An 18,038-nucleotide genomic window follows, 5' to 3' on the forward strand; every position below is an offset into this window, starting at 1 on the left:
AAAACCAAACATACTAACAAAATAAAATAAATAGAATAGATATGTACAAGTAAAATAAATAAATAAATATAGTAATAAATATGTATAAACATATATACATATATACAGGTGCCTTGGGGAAGGGAAGGGGAAGGGGTCCATGCTACTGCTTCAACTCTCCACCACTCTGAGAAGCAGCCAGGTTGAATTCACTCTTACAGTATCATAGAGGACATATTAAAGGAAAATATGACACTGATTTTTCAAGGGGTGGAATAGAAAGAAAGGAGTGACATCTCAGAGATAATCCTTCTTAATGATTCCTATTGGTACTTGTTAAGCGCTTACTGTATTCAAGCAGTGTATTAATGAGATGATTTTGTTAGATACAGTCCCTGCCTCACGGGGGGTTCACTAAGTAGGACTAAGATTTAATCTCCATTTTATAGATGAGGAAACAGGAACAGAGAGGTAAAATGACTTGCCCAAGATCACACAGCAGGCAAGTGGCGGAGCCAGGATTAGAACCCAGATCCTCCAACTCCCAGGTCTCTATGTTCTTTCCAGTGGACTGTGCTGCTTCCTGTCAGTTCCAATAGAACTGTGATCTCCCAACACTGTCCACTGATAGAATAGACAGACTATCAAGTGCCACTGATAGAACAGTTCATGACATCAGATCAGACATCATTTTGGAGGGTCAGGATTTCACAATCAGAGAAATTTGGACAGCAAATTTTGGCTAGAAGCCTGATTATATACTGTAGCCTATATATTGTAGTCTGACAGAATCTCAGAGGATGTGTCCACCTTCTTAATTCAATTTTCTATTTTCTTGTCTATCACGAGTCCATGTGCTGTAAGCCATAATTCTAGCCCTAGCTGCTGTGTGAGTCTTGTCTTCTGTTTGTGTGTTTTGTATGAAATGGTATTTGTTAAGCACTTACTAAGTAGCAGGCGCTGCCTAGGACATAAGCACTAGGGTCGATACAAGGCACTTAGGTTGGACACAGTCCCTGTCCCCCATAGGGCTCACAGTGTTACTCCCCATGTTACAGATGAGGCACGGAGAAGTAAAGTGACTTGCCCAAGGTCACCCAGCAGTTGAGTGACAGGGCGGGGATTAGAACCCAGATCCTTTGACTCCTAGGCCTATGTTCTATCCACTGGATCACATTGCTTCTTGGTTGTGGGTTGAGTTTCCCAGGTTCTGACTTGTACATTTCAGTTTCCTTTCACCTCTGCCCTCAATCCATGGCCTTTGGGAAAGCAGTTTGCAATCATTCCCACGCCTTTATTATTTTAAAAGGAAGGACACCTCACCTGACAGCTGCTAATATCGGAAAACATTATTCTGGATGGAATCACCTCCAACTTGGGTGAAAGCTACACGTGTAAAGATGATATATGTGGCTATGAATTAAAATCTCTACATGACTAAACTTCAGTTGAAAACTGGACTTTGATATCGAATTGCCTACACTTATCTTTAACATTGAATAATTCATAGCACTAGACTGGACATTTAACAGGGAAACATGAAATGAATTCAGTATTATCCTGGGGGCAAAAAGGAAAAAGGGCATTTCATTCCTAAATACTCAGTATAGAATCTGAATGAATTTCCAGACAGCAGCTTAGCTAAGGAAAGAATCCACCTCTGAACCGGAGGAGAGATGTGTGGAAACTTTTAATTTAGGTGGGAGTTAGAAATAATTCATCTGAACTTTAAGGTGAAAAGATGTGCCACCATCCTTCCAGGAAGGCTTGTTCCGTAAAAGGTATGTTCTCGGGGAAAGCGATCAGTCAATCAATTAATTAGTGGTATTTATTGAATGCTTACTGTGTTCAGAGAACTGTACTAAGGATTTTTGAGAGTACAGAACAGAAGCATTGGTAGGCACAACCCCTGCCCACAATAATAATAATAATAGTATTTGTTAAGCGCTTACTATGTGCCAAGGACTGTTCTAAGCGCTGAGCACAGTTCTAAGCGCTGAGCACTAGAAGCTTACAGTCTACAGATCAGGTCTTGTTTAGAAAATTACCGCTATTAAGGTAGCAGAAAGCAGATTACTTAGATGGAAGCAATGATCCCTCAGTCTGTCAAAGATAACAACGTCTCCCATCTCAAAGAGAAAGGTTTTTTGGGTTTTTTTTCCAAACACCAGCCAATCTGCATTTTTAACACTGAGTAAATCTTGAGGTGAATGAAGAGAACAAGGGCTTGGCTCCTCAGTTGATCAATCAATAGTATTTCCTGAGCACTTAGTGTGTTCAGAGCCCTGTCCTAATCACTTGGGAGAGCATGATTATAATAATAATGATAACATTTAAGTGCTTACTATGTGTCAAGCACTGTTCAAAGTGCTGGGGTAGACATAAGTAAGTCAGTTTGGACACAGTCCCTGTCCCACACAGGGCTTACAGTCCAAGAAGGAAAAGGAGGACTAGGCACTGAATCATGAGAAAACTGAGGCACAGAGAAAGTGAAATGACTTGCCTAAGGTCACACAGTAAGCAAGCGATGGACTGGAATTAGAACCCAGATCCTCTGGCTCCCTGGCCCAAGTTCTATCCACTAGGTCACACTGATTCTCTACAGAGCACAATGGAGTTGGTAGAAGCAGCGTGGCTTAGTGGCTAGAGCCCAGGCCTGAGAGTCCGAAGAACCTGGGTTCTAATCCCGGCTCTGCCACATGTTTGCTGTGTGACCTTGGACAAGTCACTTAAATTCTCTGGGCCTCGGTTATCTCACCTGTAAAATGGGCATTCAGTACCTGTTATCCCTCCTACTTAAACCCTGAATCCCACATGGGATCTGATTATCTGGTATCTACTCCAGTGCTTAGTACAGTTGGTTGGCACATTGTAAGCGCTTTAACAAATAACACAATTATTAATTATTAAATAGCATAGATTGTTAATTTGATACCAATGATTCGCTTATTCACGGGCCAGAGAGTGAGCCTCAAAGCCATTATTAAATGTGCCGGGGTTGCGATAGCTCAATGCATCACAAACTTCTGATAGTTTGAGAGGCAAACTATTCTAACTGGTATTGCCTGGAGCTCCTGGCTCATAGGTCTCTGAAGAGATCCAGAGGAGACTCTTCGCTGAATGTTATGGTTGGTGTTTTAGCGCGATCCAGCCGTGAGTCAGAGAATAAAGTGTACTCGATGAGCTTCCGGGGAACATAAATTCTTCTCACCCGAGAGACCATGTGGAAAAAAAACTCCCCTACGTTCATTTGGGAATTCCTGGACTTGGACAGACACATTATCCACGCAAGGAAAGCTTTGGCCAAAGACCACACAGCACAGCTCCTAAGACTCCCTCAGGCAGACGGAAATATTTCCCTCTGAGGCCACCATTTTGAAGAAATAAGTTCATTTTTAGGGCTCATAAAATGCAAAGTAAACACGGAACTGGCTCCCAGGAGTACTCTCTGGCTTCACTCCTTGTTTCGAAACCTTGGCCCTTGGCTACCTCTGAAATCTCTGAGTTAATTTTGAAATGTGTGAAGAAGCCCTTTTTTAAAAAAAAAAGTTCTTACACCCGATGAATACTAACAAGACCTGAAAACACAGGTTTTAGAAGCCTGATCTTCATCCTCTCAGCCTGAATTCAACCTGAAGCTTCATTACAGCCTAGTGAAAAGACCCCAGCCTGAGTCAGAGGACCTGGGTTCTAATCCTGCCTCTACCACTCACTAGCTTTGTGACCTCGGTTAAGCTATCCAACGTCTCTGTGCCTCAGTTTCCTTATCTGTAAAATGCAGGATAAATATCCATTTCCCTCGCTTTTAGACGGTGAGCTCTGTGTGGGACAGGGACTGTGTCCAACCTGAGTATGTTGTGTCTTCCCCCGAGGTTTTGTACAGTATTTGGCACATAGTAAGCACTTAACAGATACCACAATTACTACTACAAAAAGTAAACTCAGTCTCTGGGAAGTCTGCCATAAATAAAGACGACCAAGGCCACCTATCCGCTTTGTGAGACGCGGGTCTGGTTTACACTGTAACTCAGCAGTGGGTCCAGAGTTAAATAATGATGGTATTTGTTAAGCGCTTACTATGTGCCAAGCACTGTTCTAAGTGCTGGGGTAGATACAAGGTATTCAGGTTGTCGCACGTGGGGCTCACAGTCTTAATCCCCATTTTACAGATGAGGAAACCGAGGCACAGAGAAGTGAGGTGACTTGCCCAAAGTCGTGCAGCTGATAAGTGGCAGAGCCGGGATTAGAACCCACGAATCCACAGTTTTCTGACAAGGCAAACAAACAAGCTGAGGCCTGTTTCCCACAAGAGTTCCAGCTCTGAAGTTACACTGTCTCTTTTTCTTTTTCAATCCTAATCTATATTAATGTCTATCTTGCCCTGTAGACTGTAATTTCCTTGTGGGCAGGGACCACAACTTCCAACTCTGTTGTATGGTACTTTCCTAAGTGTTTAGCACAGTGCTGTGCATATAGCAAGACTCAGTAGATACTATTGATTGAATGATTGATATCTGCCTCCCTTACAAGGCCATAAGCTCCTTGAAGGAAGGAATCATATGTGCTTTTTTCCATTGTATTGTCCAGCGTTCTGTACACAATAGAATAGTGAACAGTGCTCCACACAAAATAATCCACCAGTCAATTCTGTGATTATGTTGATGATCATTAATTTCAATTAGGTGCGCTATTGATTCTTTGGAAGAACACGCCAGAGTTCAACTCGCCATCACTAGCATTATTTATACGAACGATTGTGTTTGATAAAAGATCGTGAGCATACAATTTCTAAAATGAATAGCTGAATTCATTTTTGCCTTTTGCTTCCCCTTTATCTCCGTAGCTTTCTGTTTTTCCGCGCTCTGTGGGGCTGAAAGAGAGCACACAGGTGAAAATATCAAACTTTGTCACGTTTCTTCCATTATGATGCTTCCTCTGATGAAACAACGGGGCTACTCAGGGTATAAAATGACTGAAGCCCTAGTCCCGTCTTAATGGGTAAAGACTTCAAAGTAAAAACAAAAAAATCTAGTATTACAGACATGGCAGGCGAGTCTTCTCTGGGGACAAGCTTGTGTGTTCCCAACAAATAACATCACGTCTTCCTTGAAAGGTGCCAAGTAATGAAAATAAGGTCAAGCAACTGGCAGCTCGGCTCATATCTCTGGAGGCAGCTTAGCTGAGAGAGGGTTTATTGCTTTTGTGGGCCACTGCAGGCTCAGACCTGCCAATTCCATCTCTTTCCTACTGTCCAGAGCAGGGAACGTGATAAGACAGGTATAAAACCTGTCTCTCCTTCCCTCAGAATGGAGACGACCCAAAGTTCCTGCAAGCCTGAAATATTAAGGCGTAACTATCCGTGCTGCTTCACAATTTGGGAAATTTTTCTGGAGGGTGGAACAGAGGATGAGATTCGTTCTGGATCTCTGGAGCCACGTTTTCATTCATCCAGTTGTATTTCTTAAGTGCTTACTGTACTACGCTCTTGGGAGAGTACATTATAACAATTGGCAGAAACATTCCCTACCCACAACGTTTTACTCAGTTCTCTGGGATAGAGCCGAAGGATACGTAGACAGTCATCTCCTGGGGCTGTAGGTGGTTCATGCTGTCAGCCCCAAATTCAGGCATGCCCTTGACAACCCCTTTATTTCAACTTTGGAAACACCAGGGCAGCAATAAATCAATCAATCAATCAACCATCCTTAGCACTTGGAAGAGTACAGTATAGCAGAGTTGGCAGACACGTTCCCGACTCATAAAGGACTTAAAGTCTAGAGGGGGAGACATTAAAATAAATTACAGATATATACATATGTGCTGTGGGGCTGAGGGTAGGGTGAATAAAGGGTACAATTCCGAGGGCAAGGGCGATGCAGAAAGGACGGGGTAGGGAAAATGAGGGCTTAGGTGAGGAAGATCTCTTGGAGAAGATGTGATCTTAATGAGGACTTGAAGATACGGAGAGTGGTGGTCTGTCAGATATGAAGGGGGAGAGAGTTCCAGGACAGAAGCAGGATATGGGAAAGAGGTTGGTGGTGAGATTGAGGTACAGTGAGTAGGTTGGCATTAGAGGAGTGAAGGATGAGGGCTGGGGTGTAGAAGGAGAACTCTGCGTCCACAGGTGAATGTGGTCCACCGGAAGATTGGAGTTCTCCAGGGAGTTTGTGCCCAAATCCAGGCAGCCCCTTGGGAATGAATTTAGACTAAGGACATACTCTACCCACTAGTCACCCTGGAATCTTTTACAAACTGGAATTATAGATGCAACTAGGAAATCATAAATCCCATCTCCATGATCCCCAGGGGGGATTCCCCCCGCCCCCGGGAGATTATGAGAAAATTATCTTTACACCAGAACTGGGGAGTTTCTGGTGGATGCGGTCAAATATGAGTCCCCATCTCTAGGTTGGGATGGTCCAACTGGGTTGTAAGATGCCCAAACACCCAGATCTCAGAGGCTCCTGTAAGGAATCCTTGGTCCTTCAATCATTATTAATATGAATAATATTATTATTAATATTATTAGCATATGCTCACTATTAGTCAAGCATTGTTCTAAGTACTGGGAAAGGTACAATTCATCAGGTTGGACACAGTTCCTGTCCCAAATGAGACTAACAATCTCAGTAGGGTGGAGAACAGAACAGAATCCTCATTTTACAGCTGAGGGAACTGAGGCACGGTTTCCCAGCGTCACTCAGCAGGCAAGTGGAAGAGCCAGGATTAGAATCCAGGTCCTCTGACTCCCAAGACCGTGCTCTTCCCACTAGATCATGCTTCCATAATGCTACTTCAATAATGCATTGAAGATTCATTCATTGTCGTATTTATTAAGCGCTCACTGTGTGTAGAGCACTGTACTAAGAGCTTGGAAAGTACAATTAAGCAACAAATAGAAACAATCCTTACCCAACAATGGACTGACAGTCTAGAAGATGTCATGAGTACTCTTCCTAAACCCCTGAGAGAGAAAGCTGTCTATTTTCTAAGAGATAGATCAACAAAGGGGCTTGGAGGGAAAACCAACCAATCAAAGGTATTTATTGAGCGCTTACTTTCTAAAGAGAAACAGCATCACTCAATGGAAAGAGCCCGGGCTTTGGAGTCATAGGTCATGGGTTCAAATCCCGGCTCCACCAATTGTCAGCTGTGTGACCTGGGCAAGTCACTTCACTTCTCTGTGCCTCAGTTCCCTCATCTGTAAAATGGGGATTAAGACTGTGAGCCCCATGTGGGACAGCCTGATCATCTTGTAACCTCCCCAGCACTAAGAACAGTGCTTTGCACATAGTAAGCACTTAATAAATGCCATTATTATTATTATTAATTTCAGGAGGTAAGCGGTGGCAGAGCCTGCCAGAAGAATGAAGCTGAGTTAATGCCACAGTAGAACTTTTTAGTTGATGGGATTCTGGCTTTAGATAGTCTTGGTCAAGCAAATAATAATAATAATTGTGGTATTTGTTAAGCGCTTACTATGTGCCAGGCACTGTACTGAGCACTGGGGTAGATACAAGCAAATCAGGTAAGACACAGTCCCTGTCCCGCACTGGGCTCACGTTCTCAATCCCCATTTTCCAGATGAGGTCACTGAGGCCCAGAGAAGTAAAGTGACTTGCTCAAAGTCACATAGCAGACAAGTGGCTGAGCCAGGATTAGAACCCATGACTTTCTGACTCCCAGGCCGCTTCTCAGACAAAGAAAGCATAAAACAGAAGCAAAAAAAGAAAACCACGCTTATTCTGGACTTGGGTGACTGAAATAAGTTTCTAAGGTGGCTAATGTGTATTAAGCAGTTTGTTAGCCTGTTTGTCAGGAGAACTGGTGATATCAATCATATTTATTGAGTACTTACTGTGAGCAGAGCACTGTAAGAAGTGCTTGATAGTGAAGTGGCATGGCGAAGTGGATGGGCCTGGAAATCAGGAGTTCATGGGATCTAATCCTGTCTCCACCACTTGTCTTCTGTGTCACCTTGGCCAAGTCACTTGTCTATGCCTCAGTTCCCTCATCTGTAAAATGAGGATTGAGACTGTGTGCCCCATATGATGATGATGATGATAATGATGGCATTTGTTAAGCACTTACTATGTGCAATGCACTGTTCTAAGCGCTGGAAGGGACTGTGTCTAACAGTTTGCTTACTGAGCACTTAGTACAGGGCCTGGCACATATTAAGCGCGTAATAAATGCCGTAATGATGATTATTATTATTATGTCAAAATACCATACTGGAAGTCTGAAAAGAGGAAGAGAATCTAAAGCATCACCTGACCCATTATTATAGCAGGAATTTTATTGCCCAGGGAATCAACACGACCGAAATATATAAACGGCTTCAAGCAGCCTTTAATATTTTTTAGTATTTAAAGATATCTGGGCTTTTTGGTTAGTGTATTAAGGGTTAATTTAGGGGGAAAAAAAATCAAATTGGCTGAAAAGCTTTATGCAGCCAGGGGCATTAGGTGTCAGCGATAAGGAGACAGCTGTGCCTGGGGGAGAGATTTAATTGCTTAGCATAAAGAATATTCATAAATGGAGAACTCGGATCAGTTAGAATTAGTCATTACAGAATCTCTAACTGGTTTGGATTTTATAACGTAAATGTGATTATCTTGATTCTAAACAAGACAGGTTTGGAAGGGAATAAATTCATTACAGAGGAGGAGATGATCACTGCGGTACTGGCAGAAAAACCTGACCCGTCCACGTGTGTAAATTGACCAAAATAACTCGGGTTTTTATAGGGCATGTACAGCGAGAGCAGACCCAACCAGCTACTTCATTGGAAACCGAAGAGGGGTATATGCCAACCCAGAGGTCTAAATAAATAATTCGAGCTATGGAGAGCTGCTGGAGGAAATCCAGACAGAGGTCGACCTTGTCAACCTCAAATCCATCCTTTCCTGCTTTAACTCTCTTCCTCCCAGCAAGGTTATTTTTCTCTCCTTGTTGACTCCCATGCTCATTTCCCTTACCCCTTGTTTCAGACTTTTAACTCCCTCTTTGGACCCACCCCCAAACCAACTCTCGCCCCTAATAACCTGGCCATGTACTTCATCGAGAAAATTGAAACCATCAGGAGTGTTCTCCCCTGTGCCTCTCAGGCAATCAATCATATTTATTGAGTCTTCACTGTACGTGGAGCACTGTACTAAGCGCTGTACTCTCCACTCCCACCTTCTTTCTATGCCTCTCAATCAATCCATCTTATTTTCAATCCATCGTATTTATTGAAGGCTTACTGTGTGAGGCTATGTTCTCTCCAAAACTCCACACCAGCTTCAAGAAAACAGCCAGGTGTTAATATGTCATGATCTCTTCCATCCCTATTGGAAGCTCCCTTGAGCTGTCAGTCCAGATTCCCACACCTAAAAGAGTAGACTGATTATGGACAGTAATGTATCTTCCCCAATGCTTAGAACAGAGCTTGACTCATAGGAAGTGCTTAGCAAATATAATAATAATAATAATAGTAATGGAAAATGAGGTTTGCAATTAGCGAAAATACTGAGTGCCTTTTGCTTTGGCTTCCTTTTGAAATGTAACTTTTAATAATAATAATAATGGTATTAAGTGCTTACTATGTGCAAAGCACTGTTCTAAGCGCTGGGGTGGGGGGCACAAGGTGATCAGGTTGTCCCACGTGGGGCTCACAGCCTTAACCTCCATTTTACAGATGAGATAACTGAGGCACAGAGAAGTGAAGTGGCTTGCCCCAGGTCACACAGCTGACAAGTGGCAGAGCCGGGATTCAAACCCATGACCTCTTCCAGTTAGGACTGTCCCGAACTAGAATCTTGAACATGATTTGGACTTTGCAGTTATTAGATCAATAAAGGAGGAATCAGTTCAAGCCCTTTCCTGATGTTTATCAAAGGATTCCAATATCACGTCCTACGGGAAGAAGTTTTACCGGATTTGCCTCATCCCGTCATCTTGAATCATCTTCTCCGCTGGGTTGGGTGTTCGGAAAAGGCTAAGCCATTGTGCTTGATTAAACAACCTGATCCAAAAGCCTTTTTCCTCTGGTTGGCCTGACGGTTTCTAGTTCTGGAGAAACCAGCGCATGATTCTTTCTGACAAGTCCTGATTTCCCAGCAGGCTCAGCTGGTGACACAAAGCCAAACATCTCCGTCTGGAGTCGGGGGACGGGAAGGAGTCCATTTTCCCAAGGTGTCCCAAAGCCAAAACTGCTCAGGTACTTTTCCACTTCACAACCAATCGATCAACCAAGAACCTGTTGAGTTCAATGCATTATCCTAAGCCGTTGGGCAAGTGGAGAAGGAACATGTATATAGGTGTGTGTGTGTGTGTGTGTGTGTGTATATATATATACACACATATATATTCTTAATCATATTTATTGAGCACTTACTGTGTGCAGAGCACTGTACTAAGCGCTTGGGAAATATAAATTGGCAACATATCATCATCATCAATCGTATTTATTGAGCGCTTACTATGTGCAGAGCACTGTACTAAGCGCTTGGGAACATATAGAGACAGTCCCTACCCAACAGTGGACTCAAGGAGCTTACAATCTGATTACTGGGAAGAGATAGAAAGGATGTACAGATAGTGAAAGCAGGAGGAAGAAGCAGCTTGCAATCCATCAATGCCAATTTTTGAGCATTTAATAATAATAATAATAATAATGGTATTTATTAAGCGCTTACTATGTGCAAAGCACTGTTCTAAGCGCTGGGGAGGTTACAAGGTGATCAGGTTGTCCCACAGGGGGCTCACAGTCTTAATCCCCATTTTACAGATGAGGGAACTGAGGCCCAGAGAAGTTAAGTGACTTGCCCAAGGTCACAGCTGACAGTTGGCAGAGCTGGGATTTGAACCCATGATCTCTGACACCAAAGCCTGTGCTCTCTCCACCGAGCCGAGAACTAAGCACTTGGGAGAGTAAAAAAGAATAAGTAGGTGTGATCCCGGCCCTCAAGGAGTTTACAATCTGGTGGGGGAGGCAGATATTGAAATGAACTGCAGGTAGGGGAAACAACTTAGTGTAAGAATGATGTCAGATAAGTGTTGTGGGTGTCAAGGGGTGAGATAAATACCTACGACTCAAGTGCAGAGGTGATGCCATGGGGGTGGGGAGGATGGGAAACAGTGTGGTCTAGTGGATAGAGCCCAGACTTGGGAGCCAGAGGATCTGGGTTCTAATCCCAGCTCTGCCACTTGCCTGCTATGTGGCTTTGGATGTCACTTCACTTCTCAATGCCTCAGTTTCCTCAGCTGCAAAATGAGGATTCAATACCTGTTCTCGTTTCTACTATGAGCATAGAAACCATTTAACAAGTACCATCATTATTTTTTTATTATTATTACTATTCTTACTATCCTGTGGGACGTGGATTGAGTCCAAACTGATTAACTTGATTCTCTCCCAGTACTTGGAACAGTGTTTGACACACAGTAAGAGCTTAACAGATACCATAAAAAAACAGGTTTGGAATCATCATCAAAGCGTGGCTCAGTGGAAAGAGCCCGCGCTTTGGAGTCAGAGGTCACGGGTTCAAATCCCGACTCCGCTACTTGTCAGCTGTGTGACTTTGGTCAAGTCACTTAACTTCTCTGGGCCTCAGTTCCCTCATCTGTAAAATGGGGATTAAGACTGTGAGCCCCCCGTGGGGCAACCTTATCACCTTATATATTCCCAGCAGGAATGGGTTGGATCTGTGCACAACAATGGTGATATTTGTTGAGCGCTTACTACGTGGCAAGCACCAAGGCAAGATCAAGATAATCAGGATGGATTTCCGGTCCTGGGGCTCCATGGGGCTTCTGGTCTAAATAGGAGGGAGAGCTGGAATTACATCCCTGTTTCAGGTGAGGAAACTGAGGCCCAGAGAAGTTAACTCACCCAAGTTCACCCAGCGGGCAGGATTGGAACCCAGGTCCTCTGACTCCGAGGCCCAAGCTCTTTCCCCTAGGCCACATTGAGCATTGACTCAGTGCGATTGATCCGACTGCATTCCAAGATTTGGCTGTTAGTGATAATGTCCTCCCATTCTACATTCAGGGAGGTTCTCCAGGCAAGAAAGGATGAGCAAGTGTTCCCCTTAGGTTTCTCTTTCTGATTACCTCAGTCTCACTAGATAAGTCTCACTCACCATTTAATCTGCACCCTTCCCATCGCTTCTTTTTCCAAAGAAAGAGATTCTAGATCTCCACTCTCAGGGATTGAACAAAGCCAGCCTTAAAATAGACAGTTGCCATGAAATCTCGGCAGCGTCACCATTGCCCCAGAACCTTGTCAGACGTCAGAAGGAACCTTTTCGTCCCAAACAAAAATCTCTGCAGTTGTAGTTGGGGCTTTGGTCTGGCCTCTCAAACCCAGACCGCGCCCCCCTCCCAAGAGAGGAGCCTCCAAAACTCTAAGGAGCGAAGAAGATGGTGACTGAATTGCTAGAAATAATGTATATTGGAAAATAGCAGCAGACCTAAATGGGATCCGAGGCTGGGTTCCGCTGGGACATGTGAAGCTGAAAATTGAGAGCAGGTTCCAATAGATATCAATTTAATAACTAATGAATGTGCCTGAACTTGAGTTCTATCCCCTACCTCAACCCAATATAAATTCTCCTTTTTATATTGTCCTATTTGCTAATAAAATAGACCTGCCAGCTCTTGCTTTGATCCTTCCTTCCTTGATTGGAACACGTATCAGGATTTATGGGGAAATTGGTTAAGTGTTTCATTTCTAAGTATGATCCTTCCAGAGCATAAGCAGCGGAGGAAGTGTGGGACACTTAGGCAATCACCTAGAGCAACAAAGGGGAAATATTGAATGTTGCAGTCATAAAAGAAGAAATGGGGAAGGAGGGGATTTCTATGGGGGCGGGAGGATGAAGTGGTGGAAGAGTAAAGGGGGAGCTGTGGCTATTGAGTGACTGAATAAATGTTCCACAGGGGAGGGAGTGAAGATTAAGTGCAGGAGCCAAGACCCCAGGATTCTATCCTCAGCTCTGCCACTCATTTTCTTGTGTGACTTCCAGAAATTCACTTAACCTGCCTATTCTTCAATTTCCACATCTGTAAAATGCAAACAATACTCTTTGACTCCCCTTACCTCACAATGAAGTTGGCAAGACAAGATGGAGTTGTCTTCCCAATAAATCTATGGTAGTGGCTTGGATTTCATAAAGTAGCCCTTCTCCTGACTCTGTTGTCTCGGAAACGGAAAGGAGCAGTCGATCCCTCTCTAAAGGGGAAAAAACCCCTTCAGGGACATCTTGTGAGCAGGGCAGAGTAGCTTAAGGAGTGAGGAGAGAAACGTTGTACCCAATTTGAAAAGACACCTCAAAAATTAACGTCTAAAACCGAACTCTCTATCTTCCCTTCCAAACCCTGTCCTCCCCTAGATTTTCCTATTTCCATAAAAAACACCACCATTCTCTGTCTCACAGGCCCGTAACCTTGGCATTATCCTCAACTCATCATTGTCATTCAACCGGCATATTCAGTCTATCACCAAATCCTGTCATTTCTACCTTCACAGCATTGTAGAACCTTCCCTTTCCTCACCGTTTGAACTGCTACCACACTGATCCAAGCATTTATCATCTCCCACCTCTGCTACTGCATTAACCTCCTCACTGACCTCCCTGTCTCCTATGTCAATGCTCCAGTCCGCCTGACACATAGTAAGCACTTAACAAATACCATCAAACAAAAAAAAAATGTCAGAGCTGAGATTAGAACCCAGATCCTCTGATTCCCAGGCCCATTCTCGGTCCCCTAAGCCATTTGGTTTCTCCCTAACTCATTCTGTCTTCCTTTCTGTCTAGGTCTTGCAAGTCACTTCTCTGGGCCTCAGTTCTCTCATCTGTAAAATGGGGATTAAGACTGTGAGCCCCATACGGGACAGGGACTGTGTCCAACCTGATTAACTTGTATACCCCAGCACTAAGAACAGTGCTTGGCACATAGTAAGTGCTTAACAAGTACCATTATTATTATTACTAATATTAGGGTCCACGTTCCTTGGATAACAGCTGCCTGAATTTTGGAACAGCATGACAAGGGATCCGTTTAAATGGCAATCAGTCACACCAGTCATCGACTCTCAAATACAAGCTCCCAGTTTCAAAAGAAGCATAAATAATGCTTTCCTGGAGAGTCTGACGTAGGTCCAGCTATCTGCCTTCAGAGACTTGGCCCATAAAATCTCTGTAAATGCACCTTGGAAAACCAGTGAATGGGGTGAGTCATGGCCAACTCTTAGAAAACATGGCACCCCTAGATTTCTCAAAGGCAAAGAGCTCTCTGAACAGGGGCCTGATGGTACAAAGAGTTTTCCATCCTTTCATAGTAACTTCATTCTATTAACCGACACTATTTCAGAACGGTGAAAATATAAGTTGGACTCTTAAGACATGGGAATGGATCCCTTTTAATAAATTCCTTCTGTTCACAGTCAAAGCTTTATAATTTATTTTTTTTTTGGTACTTAAGTGCTTATTATGTGCAAAGCACTGTTCTAAGCGCTGGGGGGATACAGGGTGATCAGGTTGTCCCACGTGGGGCTCACAGTCTTAATCCCCATTTTATAGATGAGGGAACTGAGGCCCAGAGAATTTAAGTGACTTGCCCAAAGTCACACAGCTGACAAGTGGTGGAGCCGGGGTTTGAACCCATGACCTCTGACTCCAAAGCCCGGGCTCTTTCCACTGTGCCAAACAGCTATAAATCACATCAGTTTTCAGTATCATGTAGTATTTTTCCATTGGCCCTTTCGATCTGTGATGAAAGTACTAGCACAGACCTGGGGGTCTGTAGAATCTACAGAAGTCAGTAAAATCTAAAGGGAGATCTTCATTTCCAACTTGTACTTCCCAAGCGCCAACTTGAACTTCCCAAGCGCTTAGTACAGTGCTCTGCACACAGTAAGCGCTCAATAAATACAATTGATGATTTTGACATAGTCCTGGCAAGAATCAGCCCCACTTATGTACATATCTGTAATGTAATTGAATGTCTATCTCCCCCTTTAGACTGTAAGCTCCTTCTAGGCAGGGAACGTGTCTACCAACTCTGTTGTATTTTAATCTCGCATTCACTTAGTACAGTGCTTTGTCCAGAGTAAGCCCTCAATATGCTATTGATTGATTGATTCAAGAATTATTGCCAGGTGGTCAGCAGGGAGTCTTAAGAGCTACTAGATTTACTGGGAGGCCAGGGGATTGACTTGGTAGCATCTTTGTCTGTTCTTAAAGCACCCCACTGGCCCCACATTCCAGAATGCACCATTCCAAAATAATCTGGGCCCACCAGACTCCCTGATGCCCCCCAAACTCATCCTCTGTTTCCCAGTTCATGGAAATTAATCAGGTTAAAAGCAGCATGGCATAGTGGCCTAGGAGTCCAAAGGCCACGGGTTCTAATCCTAGCTCCATCACGTGTCTGCTGTGTGACCTTAGGCAAGGCACTTCATTTCTCTGTGCCTCCGTTATTTCATCTGTAAAATGGGGATTAAGACTATGAGCCCCATGTGGGACAGGGACTGTGTCCAACCCAATTACCTTGTATCTACCCCAGTGCTTGGCACATAGTAAGTGCTTAACAGATACCATAATTATTCAAAACTCAAAGCCATCGCTTTGTCCTGGCCTCTAGTCACTAAAACAGTCACTAGTCACTAAACAGGAAAGATTGAAATGGTCATTTTCCCTTTCATTGCGACAAACAAGAAAGCTCTCATCCTCCCCTCCGACCCCCTCGCCAGCTCCAACCTGCCGGCCGATGAAGGTTTTGAGTTGAAATTGCGATAGCGGCAGATTTCTCTTCCAACGGAAACATTTATTACAGTCACGTCGAAGAAAAAGTGAATCTTCCCCAAGTAGGAACAGCCAAGAGAGATGCTGTCACACCGGGCAGGCTCACAGCCCACAGGGGCTTCTTAATGCGAGCTGTGATTTGGGCTGAAGGAAGATTCCAGCAGAAAGTGTCAGTGCCAATATTGATCCATGCTGGAGATGATACGTATGAATGGATGCTTGTGTGTGTGTTGGTTTGTGTGTGTGTCTAGGTAGCTCAGGCAGCAGGCTTGCTCCCTGCTACTACAAGGAAAAATTGATTTATTCTGTACTTTTATTCTCTCAACTGGACGTCACGTGCGTCTTCCGGGATCCAAGGACCCAGCCCCCCGCGTGCCTTGTGCACTGCCAGCCAAGAGGACATACATAAGCTGCTTTGGAGAACTTCCCTCTCCAAAAGACAAGCAAATCCACAGTGACTGCCACCCTCCCACTGTGACAGCCAGGGTCCTCCATCAGTCCATCGATAACATTTATTGAGCGCTTTCTGCTTAGGAGAATACAGTACAACAGAGTTGGTTAGACACATTCCTTGCCCTCAGCATGCTGACGGTCTAGACGGGGGAGGCGGACATTAATATAAATAAATAAATTGGGGATGTGGACATAAGTGCTGTGGGATTGAAGGAGGAAGGAAGAAAGGGAGAGAATCAGGGCAGTGCAAGGAGCCTGGAATTCTGCTCCTCCTACCACAGCCTTTGTGTCATCTTAGAGTTTTCTGTCACCTCTCCCTGTATGTGTCTGTCTCCTGTCCATTCTGTCCATTTTTGTTTTTAGACTGAGCCCTTCCTCCAAGGGACAAGGACCATATCTAATTTCCACTGGTATATTTCCCAGCACCTAAAAATAACAATAATAATAATGGTATTTAAGCGCTGACGCTGTGCTAAGCACTGGGGAAGATACAAGGTAATCAGGTTGGACGTAATCTCTGTCCCCCATGGGGCACAGAGTCTTAATCCCCATTTTACAAATGAGATAAATGAGACCCAGAGAAGTGAAGTGTGTTGCCCAAAGTCACCCAGCAGACAAGTGGCAGAGCTGGGATTAGAACCCATGTCTTCTAACTCCCAAGGCTGTGCTCTTGCCACTAGGCCAGGCTGCTTCTCATAATACAGTGCTCTGCCCTGAGAAAGGGCTCAATACATACTGCTGTTCCTGCTTCTGTTCAGAGTGTAATGTAAAATCTCCAAGGGAAGATTTTGACATTTGAAGGGCAGGATTCTACTAGCGCAGAAAATAACGGAATTACGATTCAGCCCACAACCGGGTTCTCTAAAAGGACCGAGTTACCAAACAACTAAGAGATTAAGAGTGGAAGAGAACACATTTGCTGAGAGACAAACTCCCTCCTTAGGTCAACCTCAAATCTAGCCCATTAGCCTCAGTTTGAGAAACCCCTGGGGGCAGGAATAGAGAAAAGAATTAGGGGGGCAGGAATGAGGCTGGGAAATGGGTGACATAATGGTACTAATTAAGCACTTACTGTATGCCAAGCGCTGATGTAGACAAGTTAATCAGGTTGGATATAGTCCCAGTCCCACATGGGGCTCACACTCGTAATCCCATTTTACAGATGAGGTAACTGAGGCCCAGAGAAGTGAAGTGACTTACCCAAAGTCACACAGCAGACGTAGTAGAGTCGGGATTAGAACCCAGGTCCTTCTGATTTCCCGGCCAGTGGTCTACCCACTAAGCCACGCTGCTTCGTAATGAGATGACATGATGACTTAGAGGAAGACAGAGTAGCAAGAAAGTGATGGATCGGAAAGAAAATCCAAGATGGGTGGGTTGACAATGGGAAAATTTTGTGCTTTGGGCAAGGTTCAATTTTTACATCTGCGACTGAGAAAAGAGGACAGACTGCGCAGGATGGGGTTATAATCAATCAATCGTATTTACTCAAAGCTTACTGTGTGCAGAGCTCCATACTGAGCGCTTCGGAGAGTACCACACAACAATGAAAGGGACGCAGTCCCTGCCTAAAACCAGCTTACAGTCCAGAGGAGAGAGCCTGAAGGATGAGAGAAGACAGCTGAGGAAAAACTCGATCCAAAATCACTCAGTGTTTATTCTAGAAATATATTCATCAACAGGACAGGTCTAGGATTGAAAATGACTCTTGGGTCCCCAGGAAACTCAAAGTGATGGTGGTAAAAAAAAATTGGCTGGAATAGAAATCGAGCCTCCGGACTTAAGATATTTGCAATTCAAAGGTGAAAGGTT

This window comes from Tachyglossus aculeatus, chromosome 19 (assembly GCF_015852505.1).
Source record: "Tachyglossus aculeatus isolate mTacAcu1 chromosome 19, mTacAcu1.pri, whole genome shotgun sequence".
NCBI lineage: Eukaryota > Metazoa > Chordata > Mammalia > Monotremata > Tachyglossidae > Tachyglossus > Tachyglossus aculeatus.